A 7,117-nucleotide genomic window follows, 5' to 3' on the forward strand; every position below is an offset into this window, starting at 1 on the left:
AAAGGGGAACTCACAGAGCCTTGAGGCACTCCAGTGCTACAGTGTTTTACTTCGGACAGTGTCCCGTTTATACAAACCTGCTGAGGCCTGTTCGTTAAAAGACTGTGGAACCATTTTACAATGGAGGGATTTACATTTAAATTTGTTAGCTTTTTGACAAGCAGCAGTGGGCAAACTGTGTCGAATGCGGCACTAAAATCTGCAAATAAGACCCTGGCATAGGCCTTGGGGTCTTCCAGGTGCTTACTGATCAGATGTGACACACTAATTATGGCATCTTCCGTGCTACGCCCCTCTTTATAGGCGAATTGGAGGGGATCAAGACTGGAGGAAACCATAGGTTCAAAATCAAGTTTCTCATTCATCTGGGTATTCTATTATGTGTTTACCCCTGTCTGTCCGCCTGGGTGTGTTTGTCCCCCGCCGTTTGCCAGACAGAGGTGTGGTTCGACTCTTAGCTTTGTCGCCTCACATCCCCACTACAGCACATCAGTCACACTTGACATCACACAGCAGCAGCCGGCGATTAGATGTGAAAATAACACGAGCTTCACTACGTCCAGGCCAAATTGAAATGGAGGCGAGGGGGGAAAGGCTGCTCCAGGTTTTGGGCTGGAGTGATATTGCTGTTGACGGGTTGGGCTTTGCCTGGCGGGAGGCGAGTGACGAGAGAGCAGGCGGCTCCTGAAAAGGCAGCACCTCTGCTGTGTTTGATTATTATGAGCGCGGCTATATTTAGCCACTCCTTCTGCCAGCAGCTCCTTCTGCTTGATTAGAGCTAGTAGGAGAAGATTTGCCTGGTGGCCGATTGACAGAACCCATGACGGGCGGCCTGACTGTCAGAACCCGCGACGGGCTGACAGAACCCATGGCGGGTGACGGGCTGACAGAACCCATGGCGGGTGACGGGCTGACAGAACCCATGACGGGTGACGGGCTGACAGAACCCATGGCGGGTGACGGGCTGACAGAACCCATGGCGGGTGACGGGCTGACAGAACCCATGGCGGGTGACGGGCTGACAGAACCCATGGCGGGTGACGGGCTGACAGAACCCATGGCGGGTGACGGGCTGACAGAACCCATGACGGGTGACGGGCTGACAGAACCCATGGCGGGTGACGGGCTGACAGAACCCATGGCGGGTGACGGGCTGACAGAACCCATGACGGGTGACGGGCTGACAGAACCCATGACGGGTGACGGGCTGACAGAACCCATGACGGGTGACGGGCTGACAGAACCCATGACGGGTGACGGGCTGACAGAACCCATGACGGGTGACGGGCTGACAGAACCCATGGCGGGCGGGCGGTTGACTTACTGGGTGGCTGTTGCGTGTCAGAAGGAGTAGATAACGACATCTCACTGGGGTTTATGGGAAACCGTGATTCTTCCTCAGACTATAAATCGTACCATCAGAACCTCTAATCATTACATCCCACAGGATTGTGACAGTGTTCATTACACAGAACCAGAGACACACAGTGGATTCAAAACAATAGATAGAGCTACAGTAGGGCCTATCACAAACTCCAGGAAGAGAGAGAGAGAGAGAGAGAGAGAGAGAGAGAGAGAGAGAGAGAATGACAGACTATACTCCAGTATAGAGTGTTTGTTGTCTGTCTGTGTGTGTGTGTGTGTGTGTGTGTGTGTGTGTGTGTGTGTGTGTGTGTGTGTGTGTGTGTGTGTGTGTGTGTGTGTGTGTGTGTGTGCGTGCGCGTGCACATCATGTATACGTCTCAGTGGGAGGCCCAGGCCCACGCTCTCTTGTCCATGGAGAAAAAGCCAGGCTTTAATCCTGGGCGGTTTGTTCCTGGGAACCAACAAGAGGCCATTTTGGTCTTGTGAGTGGCCCACTGGCAGGAATGGATAGCAGGCAGCAGCCAGGCCTGCTTCCACACACATTCTGCATTATTACCTGACATACTTTACCTTGATACACCTCTGTCTGGACTTGGCGGTTGCATCCATCTGTCTTCCAAAATCAGGACCACTGACTTGTCTCCTGTGTGAGTGATCTGGGAAATGCATCAGCATCGATGTCCAGTGTTCTTGTCATCCTTTCACTCGCTGACATCTTAGTGGACAGACAGGGAATATGTCCACCTGGAGAGAGTCCACTTCCCTGCCGTTGCTTCTCACAGGATGGGAGGATATTAATAATGATGGTTTCGGGGATAAGTCGACTTTAAACTGATATTTAGCGAGGGTGATACTAGAGATGACCATGATAGAAAGTGACAGCTTATGTTTTATTCAGCTGAAATTGAAATGCACTACTGTGGGAGAAGTGAACACAATATAGCCAGTAAAAGGCACATGCACAATATATTCACGCTACATACCTGTATATCCTTCCATCTCCTTCCCTACTGAAGCAGTGGATGGAAACATGGGTGGAATCAGTCAGGCGAGCTTTCCAGCAAGCTGCTCATGTTGAGATGCAGAGCAGGAGCTCTTCCTCTGACTCCTCCTCCTCGGCTGTGGCTGCTCAGCTACAGGTGATACTGGGAGAACAACAAGACAGAGGGTAATGACGCCGTTGTTGGATGCCATGTGCATGCGGGGCATCCAAAGCAGTTGGCTCGTTCTTATACAATCTCTTCATTTCCATCAAGGTGACGGACAGCTTAAAGTCCAGCTGAAACTGCATTGTGAGAGTATCTAACCTCTGTGTTGTGATGTACTTAACGGGCACGTTTCAATAACGGTCTATGTTAACACAGTTTAAATCCAGCTGGCTCACTGCGCCCAGCCCCAGAGCCGCTTCACCCTGGGCAGACAGCCCAGACCAGGAAACGAGCCATGAACCGCGGACATCGTGAATATTAGCGATTATTTCTGAAATGCCAGTTGTGATGATGAGCCAATCACATAGCCTTTAGTTTGCATCTACATTAAACTAAGATATTGACAAATTTTTTGTTTTAATTTTCTGCGTGCTTATTTGTGCAGATATTAACATTTCTGGTGAGCTTACAGTATGATACTCTGATGAAGGCATGATGCCGGAACGCATTAGCCTAAATAATTTTTTGGATTTCCACTATTTCCACTCACTGGGCGTGTCCATAATATTCATTTATTTAAGGATGTGTGTGTGACTATGAATGTGTGTGCAGCTCATTTTAATACAATTAATTAATTGCGTCGGGAGATAATTTACAGGACACGGTGTCCTGCAGATTTTAATTTGCCGGACTTTGATGAATTTTAGAGGACAATGTCCTGCAATTACAGGACAACGGAAAGCCTGCACCCCACCCCCCATACCCCTCTCCACCCCAACCCACAACTGGTGATGTTGTTAGTTTCAGTGACTCTGGAGCACATTGTCTCCTCTCTTTTATCTCGTACCCTTCAGCTCTGTCAGGGAGAGAGAGGCTGTCGCTGGAATCTTTTGTCTGCACTCTGATTCCTGCTATCAGGTGAGAGATGGAAACAAAGAGGAGAGAGAGAGAGAGAGAGAGAGAGAGAGAGAGAAAGAGAGAGAGAGAGAGGTTATCAGGAAAGTATTAGCGTCTGCTGGAGCAGCGTTCGCTCGCAGCGTTAACGCAAATTAACTGAATCCGTGGCGAACGTGATGTGGCTGCTGGTTCGGTTTCACCCCGCCCCCAAAACACCACACACACACACACACACACACACACACACACACACACACACACACACACACACACACACATGCACGCACGCACGCGCACGCACACACACACACACACACACACACACACACACACACTGTGCATTGGTATGGCGTTTGAGCTGTTATCTATGCACTGCACAGCCTGCCAGGATGCATTATTTATCTTCCGGCTGTAAAGGTCAGTGACGATGACGTCTGAATAGGGATATCAGAAGGTGATTATGCATTATGCATTATTGCATGGGTGTGAACCTGGAATGTTAATCCGATGGTGATTGACTGATGGTTCTCCTGCAGCACAGAAGCCAATGAGATGTCAGAAACAGACACTCACTTGCACCAGTCATTTAGCTTATTTAGATATTGGATGTTATCATTTGTGCACATCATCATCGGATGATAAAGACTTTAAAGTGAAATACTGGCATCGGCCCGGACATCTCTGCCGATATGACACTGTAATTATTTCCAAATGCTCGATGCTTCACTAAGTGCTTGACCAGAACGCTCAACGACATGTCCCCGGCCAGAGGGTGTGTCCCCGGGCAGGGGGCGTGTCCCCGGCCAGAGGGCATGTCCCCGGCCAGGGGGCGTGTCCCCGGCCAGGGGGCGTGTCCCTGTCCCCGACCAGAGGGCGTGTCCCCGGCCCCGGAGAGAATCATCCAAGCCTGTTTAAGTCGGATGTATCTCACAGTTTTGTTTGAAAGAAAATGTTACATACATTTTTTTTTAAATATGGCTTGTTTATAACCTAAGTTTAAGTAGTTTTCTTATTTTCCCCAGTGTATGTGTACATTTTGAAAAGCATTTTATTTATGTCTGCATCTGCCAGTGGGCCATCATGATGAGAGTAGGTATTATTATTATTATTATTATTATTATTATTATTATTATTATTATTGATGGAGAAAATTTACATCACATTAGCCTTTATTTGGACAATCACTAGTTATTAATATATTCATATACATTTCCCATCAATTATTAATGTGTTAATTCTTCCACTACAGGAGAGACTTGATTTTCTCTGAAATTAGTTGGGGGGGAAATGCACGCATATATAGCTATCTGCATCTGCAATCAGCTAAAAGAGGCATATCGGATATCGAGAAGGGAGAAATAAAGTGGGCACACTGAAGTGTCAAGCTCCTGCTCACTTTATTGATGTTTCTGGAGCTTCTGTGTGCAGACTTTAGTTCTTCCTTCTAGTTGATCATTTCTTTGTCTGGCACCTGCTTACTGAGTGGATGTGCTGCTGAGTGTGTTAGTTACCACCTGCTTACTGTACTGAGTGTGCAGCGCGCTCTACTTTCTTCCTCATATCTGATATCGGCCAAACAAACAACATCTAATCCCTAGTTTAGTTTTGCAATGCTAGTGTAAGCCAACACCTGAAAAATAGCGTTGCTAGTGCAAACGCTACCGACTTGTGCTGTTAGTATCAGCAACCATGGACACTGGCGCAAGTGCTTTTTCAATGTCCCACTTGACGATGAATCAGATACGCTTTGTAAAACCTGATCTACCTCTTGAGTCTTTAAGGCAAGCTGGAAAATGGCTCTCACTGAATAACCTTTGAGAGGATTGTTCTATGCTGCTTCAATTAGCGGTTAGAAAGAATAGGCAGGACTCAGGAGGGCGAGGTAGAGAGGAGGGTGAAGGCACCGCCCTGCAGGAGGGCGAGTTAGAGACGAGGGTGAAGGCACCGCCCTGCTGAAGTGTTTCTGAGCGAGACACTCGATCCCCGGAGAATCTGCTCCATAGCACAACCTGACCTCTTGACGGGTGAAACGGAGATTTTCAAAATCAATGCGGACCCAGCCCTCACCCGCTTTGTGGTTTCTGTCGTTATGGCGGCTCAAATTACAGAGCCAAAGGTGATTCTGTTGCCGGCAGTCATCCCCGACCGCCGAGCGACGGGTAATCTACTGCTGTCAGTCCAAAGTTTTATTGCAAAGACCTTGGAAGTGGCCCCGAAGTGCTGAGGCCGCACATTCACTCACCTCTAGCTCCTAGACATCAGACTCATTAAGATCACTATCAATTCACCTGCTCTATCCTCTCCTCTCCTCTCCTCTCCTCTCCTCTCCTCTCCTCTCCTCTCCTCTCCTCTCCTCTCCTCTCCTCTCCTCTCCTCTCCTCTCCTCTCCTCTCCCTCCTCTCCTCTCCTCCCCTCTCCTCTCCCCTCCCCTCCTCTCCTCTCCTCTCCTCTCCTCTCCTCTCCTCTCCTCTCCTCTCCTCTCCTCTCCTCTCCTCTCCCCTCCTCTCCCCTCCCCTCCTCTCCTCTCCCCTCCTCTCCTCTCCCCTCCCCTCCCCTCCTCTCCTCTCCCCTCTCTTCTCCTCTCCCCTCCTCTCCTCTCCTCTCCTCTCCTCTCCTCTCCTCTCCTCTCCTCTCCCCTCCCCTCCCCTCCCCTCCTCTCCTGTCCTCTCCCCTCCTCTCCTCTCCTCTCCTCTCCCCTCCTCTCCTCATAATCTCCGTGTCAGAGGAGTCACATGAGGACGTTCGCACTCTTAAATCGCAGCCACAGAGAAAGAAAGACCTGGGGTCTCTATGCTCTACCAGAGTGTTAATGCTGTCTCCTCTGTCTGCCATCGGCAACTTTAATGAGCAATCAACCGATTAATTGTAATCAAAATGACTGATTTACCAAACACTACCAAATTCGTTTTTTTCCCCCAGTCTCAAACGTTTTATTTCCACAGCAGCAACATATTGCATATTCGGTAGCCACAGTATTGCATAGCCTCTGAAACATATAACAACATAAAAGCCTGGATATATTAGACACGTTTGTGTGGGCTTGAAGCCGCGTGGACGCTGGTGGCTACCACTCACTTTCAACTGCGTCGCAGCTCTTCCTCGCCCTGAGCAGACGGAGGCTTGAGGCAGCTGAGATGAGGAGGAGCCAGCCAACCTATCCACTGGTAGAGCGTTGTGCTGCATGTGTAACATTACACACAATCACAGTGTTTGCAGGTGGCATTATTTTCTCCTTTCTGTTCACTTTGCCCGCTTTACATCAGCGACCCGAGACGACTGCCTGAGCCGCTCATCGTTATATTGGGTTCATTGAGACATGCTTTGAAAAGACACCGTTTTACTGACAGCCTGAATTGTAAGACGACACGTTGTTTGATTGTAGATCGAGTCAATTTCACGTGTTCGAGCAAATCCTTAACGAGCAAATAATCGATCTTCGATTCATTGTTCACATCCCTACTGTTTATGTATCAATCTCAAGATGGGAAATTGACACCGTCAACCAGCCAACTGGCCTTAGATCTTGGCTAGTGGCTGGTAAGTTTTTCTATAACCTCCTTTGGCCGGTAGCCACTCTGCTTCTGTCTCTCTCGCTTTCTCTCTCTCTCTCTCTCTCTCTCTCGCTCTCTCTCTCTCTCTCTCTCTCTCTTTCTCTCTATTCGGTCGCCATGGAAACTGTCGAGGCTGTCCCCGACTCCAGAGAAATG

The 7,117-nt window shown here is 49.0% G+C and overlaps 1 protein-coding gene across 2 annotated transcripts in view; it reads left to right on the forward strand.

Annotated features, from left to right (window-relative positions):
• Positions 1 to 7,117, forward strand: part of mgat5 (alpha-1,6-mannosylglycoprotein 6-beta-N-acetylglucosaminyltransferase) — a 183,404-nt gene that overhangs the window by 87,738 nt on the left and 88,549 nt on the right. The gene's annotated exons all lie outside the window — the stretch shown is intronic.

Source organism: Poromitra crassiceps (assembly GCF_964638095.1).
Source record: "Poromitra crassiceps genome assembly, chromosome: 3".
Classification (NCBI taxonomy): Eukaryota; Metazoa; Chordata; class Actinopteri; order Beryciformes; family Melamphaidae; genus Poromitra; species Poromitra crassiceps.